The sequence below is a fragment of the Giraffa tippelskirchi genome, chromosome 9 (assembly GCF_054371585.1).
Source record: "Giraffa tippelskirchi isolate mGirTip1 chromosome 9, T2T-mGirTip1v1.2.pri, whole genome shotgun sequence".
Lineage (NCBI taxonomy): Eukaryota > Metazoa > Chordata > Mammalia > Artiodactyla > Giraffidae > Giraffa > Giraffa tippelskirchi.
The window spans coordinates 6,586,280-6,599,041 of NC_137283.1; the positions used below are offsets into that span (position 1 = coordinate 6,586,280).

The 12,762-nt window shown below is 48.8% G+C and overlaps 1 protein-coding gene across 3 annotated transcripts in view; it reads left to right on the top strand.

The window, feature by feature from the left end:
* Window positions 1-12,762, top strand: part of CMTM8 (CKLF like MARVEL transmembrane domain containing 8) — a 91,686-nt gene that overhangs the window by 64,431 nt on the left and 14,493 nt on the right. The gene's annotated exons all lie outside the window — the stretch shown is intronic.

A 12,762-nucleotide genomic window follows, 5' to 3' on the forward strand; every position in this document is an offset into this window, starting at 1 on the left:
CACTCCGGCGCCTCGTGATGCACATGCACAGCCCCGTACGTGATCTCAGGGTTAACGGTCATTATTTACACGACATGGGGTGAGAGGGTCTGAGCACACCATCTTGGCTAGTTTGCTCTCTCCCCACAGGAGCACTGGTTTGTGACCATCCCCGGGGGATCATCACTTGTCTATATAAATAGTGAACTAGACCTAGGGGTTCCTGGTGTAACTCAGCTACAAGGAAAAGTTCCAGAAACAGAGACGCATTGTTATTGACTGCCTTAAGAAACACTTCCATGGTCGCCTCTTCTTTAGGGAAGAAGATAACGAGTTTCTTGGGTGACAAGTTTCTCCTGGGGGAGGGGAGGGGACTTGTCTTTCAACATTCAGTGGAAGGAAGATGTCACAGTACCTGTCCAGATTAACCAGTGTTGTTTCCATGAACCTGGGCTTATCAAGTTTTTCAACCAAAAATATCCCCAACCTCTGAAAGCAAACTCAAGGATCTAAGGGTGAGGCCTGAAGCTACCCAGGTGGGTTTTGTTTTTTTTTTTTTTTGACAGGGGTGATTTTTATATTTTATATTTAAAATTCCTGTGAGCTTTCCCCTCTGCAGTATTTCTGATTCTGATTCTCAGTGAAAAGGTACTTTCTTAGTCTGCTCAGCTACTGTAACAAAATAACATAGGCTAGGAGGCTTATAGGGGGCTTATAAACCACAGAAAAATTTGTGACTGTTTTATGTGTTTATTTGACTGTGTTGGGTCTTAGTTATGTTATGCGGGATCTTCGCCGCAACATGTGCTATCTTTTTTATTTTTTAAATTGTGGCACAGGGACTCCCTAGTTATGACGCTCGGGCTAAGTAGTTGCCACACATGGGCTCCAGAACATGTGGGCTCAGTTGCTCCACGGGATGTGAAATCTTCCCGGACCAGGGATCGAACCTCTGCCTTCTGCATTACAAGGTGAATTTTTAACCACTGGACCACCAGGGAGGTTGCAGCCACAGAAATTTATCTCTTACAGTTATGAAGATGGGAGCTCCAAGGCCAAGGTACTGGCAGATTAGGTGTCTGGTGAGAGCCTGTTTCCTACTTAATAGATTGCTGGCTTCTCACTGAAGGGGAGAGGGAGCTTCCTGGTGACTCTTTCATAAGGATTCTAACCCCATTCATGAGGACTCCATGCTCATGATCAAATCATCTGCAAAGGCCCCACTCCAGATACCATCATATTGGGGGTTAGATTTCAGCATATGAATTTGGTGGGGGGAGATACAGACATTCAATCTGTTGCAGGTACTTAGTTATTTATCTGTGATAGTACCTTTCCCCTAACTTACCCCTGAATCTTTGGCTTACATTGATGCTAAGATTATGTGGCCTCCTGGTAGCTCAGCTGGTAAAGAATCCGCCTGCAACGTGGGAGACCTGGGTTCGATCCCTAGGTTGGGAAGATCCCCTGGAGAAAGGATGGGCTACCCACTCCAGTATTCTGGCCTGGAGAATTCCATGGATTGCATAGTCCATGGGGTCGCAAAGAGTCGGACACGACTGAGCAACTTTCACTTTCATACTTTGGCGGAGTGCCAGGTTCTCCCCAAGATTAGGTGTGTGTACAGTATTTCTTCTTATCAAAGGAAGTCCCCAGGGGCCAGTGATTGACTGTAAAATGCCAGGTGGAGCATCTGAACCCACTGAGGGGAGGGGCATCACCCTTCCAGGAGCAGTGGTAGATGATGGCATCACCTGGGATGCAAACACTTAATGGTACCCATGAAAGAACCCGGCTCAGGACAGCTGGCTTAGAACCTGCTCTTAGGGACGCAGGTCTGTTCCCAAGAAGCAGCAGAGGCAGCCAGGTGGTGTGGATGCCAGCCCAGCAGGGCCCCCACCCCACTCCTCCCACCCGCTGGCTGTCTCGGCGACGTTACATTGAAACAGATCCTCCCGATAACTCGCCCACGCTCCATGACATGACTGGCTCTCCCCATGCAGCTGTTGCCAAAGGAGATGTTGAGAATGTGCCCACTCTGAAACACTGACGCCAGAAATATCTGTTTCCAAAAGTGCCTCTGGTCCTATGACGCCTGCCTGGTGAATAAAATCTGAACTCCTTAACCTGCTGGTTTGAGCTCTGCCGTGTGGCGCCAGCCACCCCGTGTGTCTCACTGCCAACCTTCTGGCCTTTGCTCACATCCTTAAAGCAGGTGGGTGCCGAGTCCCAGCCTTGCCCCTGCCTGGAGGGCAGCTACTCCCATCCTGGCCTTCCTGAGGCTGTAAGTCATCTCTGGGCACCCAGAGTCATTTATTGCTCCTCCTGAATGAATCGCCCAGCATTTCTTGTCGTGATTGCACTTGCTTGGACCTTTCCTTGGGCTGTGCTACACGGTTCAACAACACATTAAAGGTACTATACCTCATTACCAGATGGAATTTATTACTGAATGCAAGGATGGTTCACTATATGAAACTTAATTAGTGTATAACACACCACATTAACACAATGAAGGACAAAAACTATGTGATCATTTCAATTGACGAAGAAAAAACATTTGACAAAATTCATCACCCTTTCAAGATAAAAATGCTCATCAAACTAGGAACAAACTCCACATAAGACTGTATATGAAAACCCATGATTAGCATTGTACTCAGTGGTGAAAAGCTGAAAGCTTTCCCTCTGAGATGAGGCAAGGATGTCCACTCTCCCTACTTCCATTCAACAGAGCACTGAAAGTCCTAACCAGATTAGGCAAGAAAAAGAAATAAAAGTCATCCAGATAGGAAATGAAGGAGTAAAATTATCTTTCTTCACAGATGACATGATCTTATATGTAGAAAACCCTAAATATTCCAGCAAAAAAAAAAAAAAAAAAGCCACTGTTAGAACAAATAAATGAACTAAACAAACTTTCAGGATACAAAATCCACACACAAAAATTCATTCTACTTTAATAGGCTAACACGGAACAGTCCAAAAAGGAAATTAAATAATCCAATTAACAATAGCATCAAAAAGAATAAAATACATTGGAATAAACTTAATCAAGGAGGCAAAAGATTTGTACAGTGGAAATTACAAAACACTGCTGAAAGAAAGAGGATACAAATAAATGGAAAGACATCTATGTGTGTGGATTGGAAGGCTTTATGTTGTTAAAATGTTCATACTGCACAGAGCAGTCTACAGATTCAATACAATCCTGTCAAAACCCCAAAAGAATGTTTTTTTCAAAAGCAGGAAAAAATTCATTTAGAATTTCAAAAGATCCCAAACATCTAAAACATCTTGAGAAAGAAAAGTAAAGCTAATGTCCTTACACTTCCTGATTCCAAAACTTACTGTAAAGCTGCGGTGATCAAAACAGTATGGTACTGGCATAAAGACAGATGTCAAGCTGAGTACTGTCTCTGTTTAACAATCCCAAGGGAGCAGAACGTCTCTTACTGATTACCAGTCTCGGGAAGGACTCCAGACTCTTCTGCCATTGTATCTGGGTATTAGAGTTACCAAGGAAAACCCAAGTGATGGGACAAGGCTTTACCTATATGGTGAACAGACATCAGTTTCAATAGTAGACATCAGTCACTCCTCATTCACTGGTTCCCCTCATTCGCCAACACAGGACAGTTGGCCTGTGAGCACCCCTCTGGAGCCACAGTAGAAAGACCTCAACCCTTCCGCAGTGTAGTCTGAAATACTGAAAGCTGGGGGAGTGCCTGAGGGCTATTGTGTACGTAACTAATGCAGAACAAAGGAACCTTCATTGCGCTTGAAACAGGAAAAGATACTCCCACGCAAGGTGATAACCCCCGCTCAGGCTCTCTAGGTTCTTCATCTCTCAGTAATGCGGTGTTCCAGGCCCGAGGCTCATTCTCACACAGCTGAGTGAGGGTCGGAAGACTGCCCAGACAAGACTGCCTTTCCCAACAGCAGACATACGGCCCAGTGGGTCAGAATAGAGAGCCCAGAAATAAACCCTCGTGTCTGTGGTCCCAGGAGGTGCTAGTGTTAAAGAACCTGCCTGCCAGTGCAGGAGACGTAAGAGACGTGGCTTCCATCCCTGGTTCTGGAAGATCCCCTGGAGGAGGGAATGGCCACCCACTCCAGTATTCTTGCCTGGAGAATCCCATGGACAGAGGAGCCCGGAGGGCTACAGTCCTCAGGGTCGCAAAGAGTCGGACACAACTGAAGCGACTTAGCACGCACATCTATGGTCACATGACCTTCAACACAAGTGCCAAGGCAAAGCAACGGGAAAGGACATTCTTTTCAACGAATGATATTGGGGAATTTGGATAGCCACGGGCACAAGAATGAAGTGGATACATCCAATGAAGTTGTTTACCTTACCTTACATCATATACAAAAAGGAACTCAAAATGAATTAAAGAGCTCAAGATAAGACCTGAATTATAGAACTCCTAAAAGAAAACATAGGGCAAAATCTTCATGACTTTGTATTCACCCATGATTTCTTGAATATAACACCCAAAACAGAAGCCAAAGTAGGGAAAATAGGACTACATCAAATGTAAACTTTTCTGCACAGCAAAGGAAACCATCTGCAGAGTGAAAAGGCAGCTGACAGAATGAGAGAACATATCTGCAAGTCAAGTATCGGATACAGGATTAAAATCCAGAATATATAAAGAGCTCCTACAACTTAACAAGAGATTCAATTTTTAAATGGGCAAAAAACTTGGCTAAACATTTCTCCAAAAAAGACAGATGGCCAACAACAAGCTCATGAAAAGATGCTCAACATCACTGACCATTAAGGAAATGCAAGTCAAAATCAAATGAGATGTCACCTCACACCCAGTAGGGTAGCAGCTATCAAAAAGACACAATGACAAGTGTTGCCAAGAATGTGGAGAAATTGGAACCCTTCTGCCTGCTGGTGGTGGTTTAGTCACTAAGTCATGTGAGACTCTTTGCAACCCCACGGACTGTAACCCACCAGGCTCCTCCGTCCATGGGATTCTCCCGGCAAGAGTACTGGAGTGGGTGGCCATTTCCTTCTCCAGGAGATCTTCCTGACCCAGGGGCTGAACCCAGGTCTCCTGCATCACAGGCAGATTCTTTACCAACTGAGCTATGAGGGAAGCCATGTGCCCTGCTGGCAGGAATGTAAAATACTACCGCTGCTATGGAAAAAAAGTGTATAAAGCTTCATCAAAAAATTGAAAATAGAATTAACATTTAGGTGCTAGTTTCTCCTTAGGTGCCTGTCTGCTCCCTGGGTAAGAACACACCTCTGCCGGGGACTTCCCTGGTGACGTCCACTGCAGGGGGCGTGGGTGTGATTCCTGGTTGGGGAGCCAAGATCCCATGTGCCTCTGAATCCTCTTCACCTCCCCCCAAAAGAACACCTCTTTCTTACTCTCTGACAACCTGGGGCAAGAACTCCACGGCTTTTCTGTCTGAAAAGGAAGGAAGGGATGGGCCGGAGCTGATCTCCAGGGATACCCTTGGGTCTGTCCAGCTGGTGCGGGGCTGCACCCTCTGCACTGGCCCTGCCAGCTCTCTTTCTGGGAGAGCTGGGACAGTATGGTGCCTTCCTGTTGATGCCGGTCTCTCTGCCTGCAGCGCATTTGTGCTCATCTCCTGACAGGTGTGGACTGGCAGCCCAGTCTCCTTGGGGGTCAGGTGCACCAGCTGGCAGGTGGTCGGACTCCAATGAGGTGTACATAAAAACGTGGAGGTTGGATTCACCTTCAAACTGAGTTTGACGTTCTTGATTGTTCCTAGGGGCCAGATGGTTGTCTTTCCCCATTTCCACAGCTGTGACCTCACTGACCATGGCCTTCAGCCCCCACTGAGCCTGGTCTAGCTGGTGCCAAGGGCAAAGGCTAGTTGGGTCAAGCATGTGATGAAGGTTGCCTGTCCCCAGGTGTTTCCTGGACTGACCATTATGATGTATGTGTGCATGCCTGCTCACTCTGTTGTGTCTGACTCTGCGACCCCATGGACTGTAGCCCGCCAGGCTCCTCTGTTCATGGGATTTTCCTGGCAGGAATATTGGAGTGGGTTGCCATTTCCTTCTCCAGGGATTATGATGTATAACTCACCCCAGTTTCCTGCTGTTTGAAACAAAAAGGCCTGATAATCATAAACCATGGAATCAAGAATGGCCTTTCCAGCTTCCTAGAAGGAAAGGGATCTGCCACTCGAGGGATCCGAGCTCGGCCAAAGATGCACAGCCTTACTTTCTACACTCAGAGGCAGTCAGACAGCTACAAAGCGTGTGGACCAAGAGAAGGACAGACTGCAGAGAAAAGCAGCCCGGACAGACAGCTGCAGAGCTCCCTAACCTGGAATGCAGTGGTCCGACTTCCTTGACATGAGAGTAACTTTTCACACCCGCCGCTGTGGGGCAAGCGCTTGGCATCTTTGGCAGAGGGAAGCAGTTCATACCTCCTTGCTTGGTTTTAATTTCAGGGCTTTTAAGATTGACATTAAAGAGCGGCCGTGTGGCTCCTGATGTTGTACTGTTGACAGTGTGTGAACCGCTCCATCTGATCTCCTCCCTTCCTGGTGCCTCGGAGGGAAGACAGAGGTGGAAATCCCTGCCCCTCATCGTGGACACAGACTCACCCGGGGTGGGGGGGGAGGGGGCGTGCCGGCAGGGGGCCCTGATGCAGTGGTGGCAGCGCACAGGAAGACTAGTTCATGTGAGACGGGGGTTTTTTGACCTCGGGTGGAGCTGTGCCCCTGTGGGCGGTCCTGGGAGGGTCCGGAGCCGAGAGAAACCCCAGACCCGGCTTTGTAGACCGTAGTCCGCAGTTTTCACCCTGACTGTGCCCAGGGGGTCGTGATCCTCTGCACCCTGTGGCTGTGTGTGTCTGAGATGAGCGCTGCGACTGTCTACCGTGGGCAGACGGTGATGCTGCTGAGAGGCAGGATGGTCACGGCCAGGATGGGATTGGAGCTTCCCCCCGGGGAGAAGGGGGAGGTGCTGCTTTGTAGTGACTCACCTCCCCGCACCCCACAATTCCTTTTTCCTTTTCCTTCCTACTGCTTCCTCCCTATAAGCCTTTCTTTTCCTTCTTCTTGTTTTAGAAGTTAGAAAAGATGATTTATTTTTGGCGGCACTGAGTCTTCACTGCTGCACAGCCTTTTCTCTAGTTACGGCGAGTGGAGGCTAGTCTCTAGTTGCGCTCTTGGGGCTTCTCATTGCTGCGGCTCCTCTTGGTGCGGGGTGCGGGCTCAGTAGTTGCGGTGCATGGGCTTAGTTGCTCCGAGGCACGTGGGAATCTTCCCAGACCAGGGACTGAGCCCGTGTCTCGGCCTCAGCAGGCGGATCCTTAGCTACTGAGCCATCAGGGACGTCCCCTATAAGCCTGTCATCTCTTTGCTGCTCCTTAGAAGGTATCCCTTTTCCTTCCCTCCTTTGCCCACACTTCACCCAAACGGAAGGAAATCAGCAAGGAATTTCGCTGAAAGAAGCCAGCAAGGCTGGGAGCCAGGCAGGCGTCTGACCTCAGGGGGCTCCCTCAGCTGTGGGGATGTAGGTGGCCTTGGGGTATTTCCTCACCCTGAGAGTGTGGCTACCTCTCAGTTCTATTTTGCTATCTGACCAGGACTGGCTGCTCCTTTGCTTATTGGCTACCCAGGACCACGAATCAAGTGTTATTCACGGATTCCTGGAGAATATTGGAGCCAGTGTGTGTCCCTTGTGAGGAGATCTCTGATCAAGCCATTGTCACCCAAGATCCCTTGTAAGTCCCTGGCGCATGGGGCTCCTGAGGGAGTCAGCGGGAAGGGAGGAGGAAGGGCCTTCTCAAAGCCGAGCTGCTGGAGACTTGGGAGAACTCTTGGCTGGCCGGAGAGTGCATTTCTGACAAGCTCAGGATGGTGCAGGTGGTGCGGGCGGGGGCCGCTTATGTAACCGCATTGCAGTGGGGACCACACCCTCTACCCCTGCAAGGCTCAAGGGCAGAGGCTGGCGGATGACGGCCCACCTGCCGTCTGTTTGTTGTTGTTGGTTGCGCTCGGTTGCTGTTGTGCTGTGCAGGGGCTTCTCGTGCCTTGGAGCGTGAGCTCTAGAGCACTCAGATTCTCTAGTTGGGACACGCTGGCGTAGTTGCACTGCAGCCTGTGAGATCTTAGTTCCCGACCAAAGATTGAACCTGAGTCCCTTGCGTTTGAATGGTGGATTCTTTTTATTTTTTTAATTGGAGGATAATTGCTTTTCCATGTTGTATTAGTTTCTGCTGTACAACACAGTGAATTAGCTTTAAGTATACATCCATCCCCTCCCTCTTGAGCCTCCTTCCCAGCACCCGCTGGGTCATCACAGAGCGCGGAGCCCTGCTCCCTGTGTTACACGGCAGCTTCCCACCGGCCAGCTGGTTTACACATGGTCGTGTATATGCTTCAGCACTGCTCTCTCCACTCGTCCCACCCTCTCCTTCCCCTGCTGTGTCCACAAGTCTGTCCTCTGTGTCTGCATCTCGATTTCTGTGAGAGGTGGATTCCTAACCAGTGGACCACCAGGGAAGTCCCTGCCACCTGCTTTTGTGGTGTTCGTGGAACACAGTCACTCCTGTCCTCCTGCATGTGTCTGTGGCCACTTTCATGCCACAGGGGCAGAATTGAGTTGTCGTGATGGAGATCACGTGGCCCAGAAAGCCCAAAACGTTTACTCTGTAGCCTTTCCTAGAAAAAAATGTGCCAGCACCTACTGTAGCATGTCCTTGACACCTGAGCCCCATGGTTCTAACTACAAGAACAGACCCCACTTTCTTCCACTGGCTAAATACTCTTGGACCCTTAACTGCCAAGATGCCAACTCTGCTAAGCATCCTCTGGAGGAGAAAAATGTGAGACTAGTAATGACTGCTGTTTACCTAGATCTTTGGAGATCACAAAACACCTTCAGACCTTGCAGCAACCTTGATAGTGCTATACCCATCTTATGGAGGCACAGACTGAGGCTTAGAGAGGACAGGAAGTTAGTGATGAACCTAGGTCTCGGTTCTCTCTACCCACCGCTCTGCTTCTTGGGTACAGCCCGTGTTGGGTGCACTTGGTGTATTGGTCATCTGTTACGTGCATGCTAAGTCGCTTCAGTTGTGTCCAACTCTTTGAAACCCTGTGGACTGTAGCCTGCCAGGCTCCTCTGTCCATGGGATTCTTCAGGCAAGAATACTGAAGTGGGTAGCCATTCTGTCCTCCAGGGGATCTTCCTGACCTAGGGATCGAACCCACATCTCTTACGTCTCCTGCTTTGGCAGGCAGGTTCTTTACCGGTAGCGTCCCCTGGGAAGCTCTTACTGTGTAACGGATTACCCCCAAGCGTCACAGCTTGAAACAGCAGTAAACGCGTGTTACCACTTGCATTGTCTGTGGATCAGGAATTCAGGCGCAGCTTAGCTGGGCAGTTCTGGATCAGCTGTTTACCTGAGGGTCAGTCTGGTATCTTCATGGGTTGCAGTCAGTTAAGGCTACACTGAGCCTGGAAATTCACTTCCAAGGCAGTCACTCACCTGGCTGGCAAGTTGGTGCGGGCTGCTATGGGAGACCTTGTTCCTCTCTCTCTGGTTCTCCCCTCAGGACTGCTTGAGTGTCCTCACAACATGGTCCTTTCCATGACTTAGTCTCCCAAATCACGTAGCATCATTTCTGCCACACACTGTTCATCAGAATCATTTGAGGGATGCTTGCATCCAAGAAGCGCATAAAAAATTTTGTAGATATTTTTTAAATTTTTTTTAACACCAGAAGCATTTTATATTGCTGCTGCTTAGTCACTTCAGTCATGTGACCCCATGGACTGTAGCCTGCTGGTCTCCTCTGTCCATGGGATTCTCCAGGCAAGAGTACTGGAGTGGGTTGCCATGCCCTCCTCCAGGGGATCTTCCTGACCTAGGGATCGAACCTGGGTCTGCTGCGTTGCTGGCAGATTCTTTACCACTGGGCCACCAAGGAAGCCCATTTTGTTTTGGGGTATAACCAGTTAATAGTGGTGTGATGGTTTCAGGTGAACAGTGAAAGGACTCAGCCATACCGTATACATGTATCCATTCTCCGCCAAACCCCGCTCCCATTCAGGTAGGCAACCTCCCATTAAACAAAGATATATTTTTAAACCAACCCAGTATGCAAATTTCCATTCTGTTGCCTGCTGGCGCTACTGGGCTTCTGTGGATTCCCAATTTTTAAATATTTGTTTATTTATTTGACTGTGTCGAGTCTTGGTTGTGGCAGGTGGGGTCTTCATTGTATGATTCGGGATCTTTTGTTTCAGAGTGTGGACTCTCGAGTTGTAGCGCACGAGCTTAATTGTTGCTCTGCGGCATGTGGGATCTTAGTTCCCTGACCGGGGCTCGAACCCATGTCCCCTGCATTGTGCAGTGGATTCTTAACCACTGGACCAGCAGAGAAGGCCCCCTCAGTGATTTGATTGACCGTACATGTCAGACTGAAGTTCTAAGGAAAAGCAAGGTGAAGTCACAAACTACTAGCGTCACCTAGGCTCAAGCCTTGTTCTGCTCTGCAGCACTTGAAGGTCGCCTATAGTGGTATTTGAGGAGGGGTCAAGGAGGGCCAGGGGGAGACACCCACTTTCTTGGCATGTGTGAAAGTGGGAAGATGACCAAGAAGAAAGTGGTTCGAAGCACCCCCCCAACCCCCGCCCCTCACCAGGTCATTCTGATCTGCATCTCCTAGATCCTGGCCGCCTACTCCCATTTGAAAACAGTTTTTCTAACTCAACCTTCCCCACCTCACACGTCAGAAAGCAGAGGCCCAAAGAGGCAGTTTCTTGTTGGCGAAAGCACCAGCTATTAAGCACACTTCAGTAAAACTTCGTAGGGGTGCACAGATTAAATTTGCCTTTCCAAGACTGTGTATTGATTAATCCTTATCTCAGCTGCTTCCCTGGTGGCTCAGAGGTTAAAGCATCTGCCTGCAATGTGGGAGACCTGGGTTCGATCCCTGGGTTGGGAAGATCCCCTGGAGAAGGAAATGGCAACCCACTCCAGTATTCTTGCCTGGAGAATCCCATGGACGGAGGAGCCTGGTAGGCTACAGTCCAGGGGTCGCAAAGAGTCGGACACGACTGAGCGACTTCACTTCACTTCACTTCACTTCTATCTCAGCTGCTGGCTGCATTTCTTGTCAGATCTCTTTCCAGGCTACGTCTGGGTCTAATGGACAAGTCCTACACCGAGTTTATTCTTCTGTGTCTTGCCTGTGTCTTGCCTCTGTGGACTGTGCTTCAAGTGGAAGAACTCCTCTAGACAGACGGTAAACTCTGGTTTCTTCCCTCTGAACAGAGACCAGAGCTCCTGAATCTTGCATAAGCAGGGTTTGGTCACCCTCTAGTGGATAAATGGAAAAGGTGGCCACACTTGCTGAATAGAAATGCTGCTGATAATTGCTTTATAATCTTGTAAAGCAGTTATCCTCCAATTAAAAGAAAAAAAAAAAAATAGATTCTTAAATTTAAGATACATACATTTGCCATATGGATGGAAAATTTCTTGAAATCTAATTTTGACTACCTGCCATGTAACCAGGGATGGAGGAGCCTGGTGGGCTGCCATCTATGGGGTCGCACAGAGTCGGACACGACTGAAGCGACTTAGCAGCAGCAGCAGCAGCATGTAACTGGTATGTGATAAAACATAATTACTGATGATTACTAATAGAAACTTGGGCTTCCTTGGTGGCTCAGCTGGTAAAGAATCTGCCTTCAGTGAAGGAGACCCAGGTTCGATCCCTGGGTCGGGAAGATCCCCTGGAGAAGGGAATGGCAACCCACTCCAGTATTTTTGCCAGGAGAATTCCATGGACAGAGGAGCCTGGCAGCCTACAGTCCATGGGGTCGCAAACAGTCGGACATGACTGACAGAATAGAAACTCAAAAAAAAGAGAAGCACTGCTGATCTGTGATGTGGGGGTGACTCTGAACAAAGTTCCACTGGTGTTGGGAGCCATCATCTTGAGGAGTGTGTGGTTCTTTGATGGTACAGAGAAGAGGTACAGGCTTATTGTTCTGTCATCTCCTGTGGCCCAATATATTAATAATCTGATATATTTGAAACACTGCAGGAAACAAACCAACCGTGTGTGCACGTGTGTATATTTCCTGATGCAGAGAGTAAGTGTGATGGTCCACCGCAGTGGTCCCCAACCTTTTTGGCACCAGGGATCAGTTTGGGGCTGATTCAACTGAATTACATTTATTGTGTGCTTTATTTCTATTATTATTATATCAGCTCCACCTCAGATCATCAGGCATTAGATGTCAGAGGTTGGGGACCATTGGTCAACAAGATTGGCTAAATTTTTTCTATAAAGGGCCAGATGGTAGATACTTTAGGCTTTGCAGCCAGAGACCATGGACTCTGCCATCATAGCATGAAAACAGCCTTAGATGGTGCTTAAATGAATGGCAACATTTGTGGACTGTACATAACGGGCAGTGGGCTAAGGGTAGCCATGGACCACGGTATCAACCCCTGTGCAGAAGAAGGAACTGTGTTCCTCTCTCACACGAGGTAGTCAAGTCCTCAGGGGCAGGCACTCATGCCCTGCTCACCTTTGGACCCTTGAGCACCCAGCACTGCATTTGGCTTGTGGCAGAGATGCTCTGATGTCTGACTCTGTTGGGTCTCCATTGTGGCATGCGGGCTTCCTCTAGTTGTGGTGCACGGGCATCTCTCATCGTGGAGCATGGGCTCCAGCTCATGCAGACTGAGGAGCTGTGCTGTGAGGGCTTAGTTGCTCCTTGGCATGTGGATCTTAGTTCCTGGACCAGGG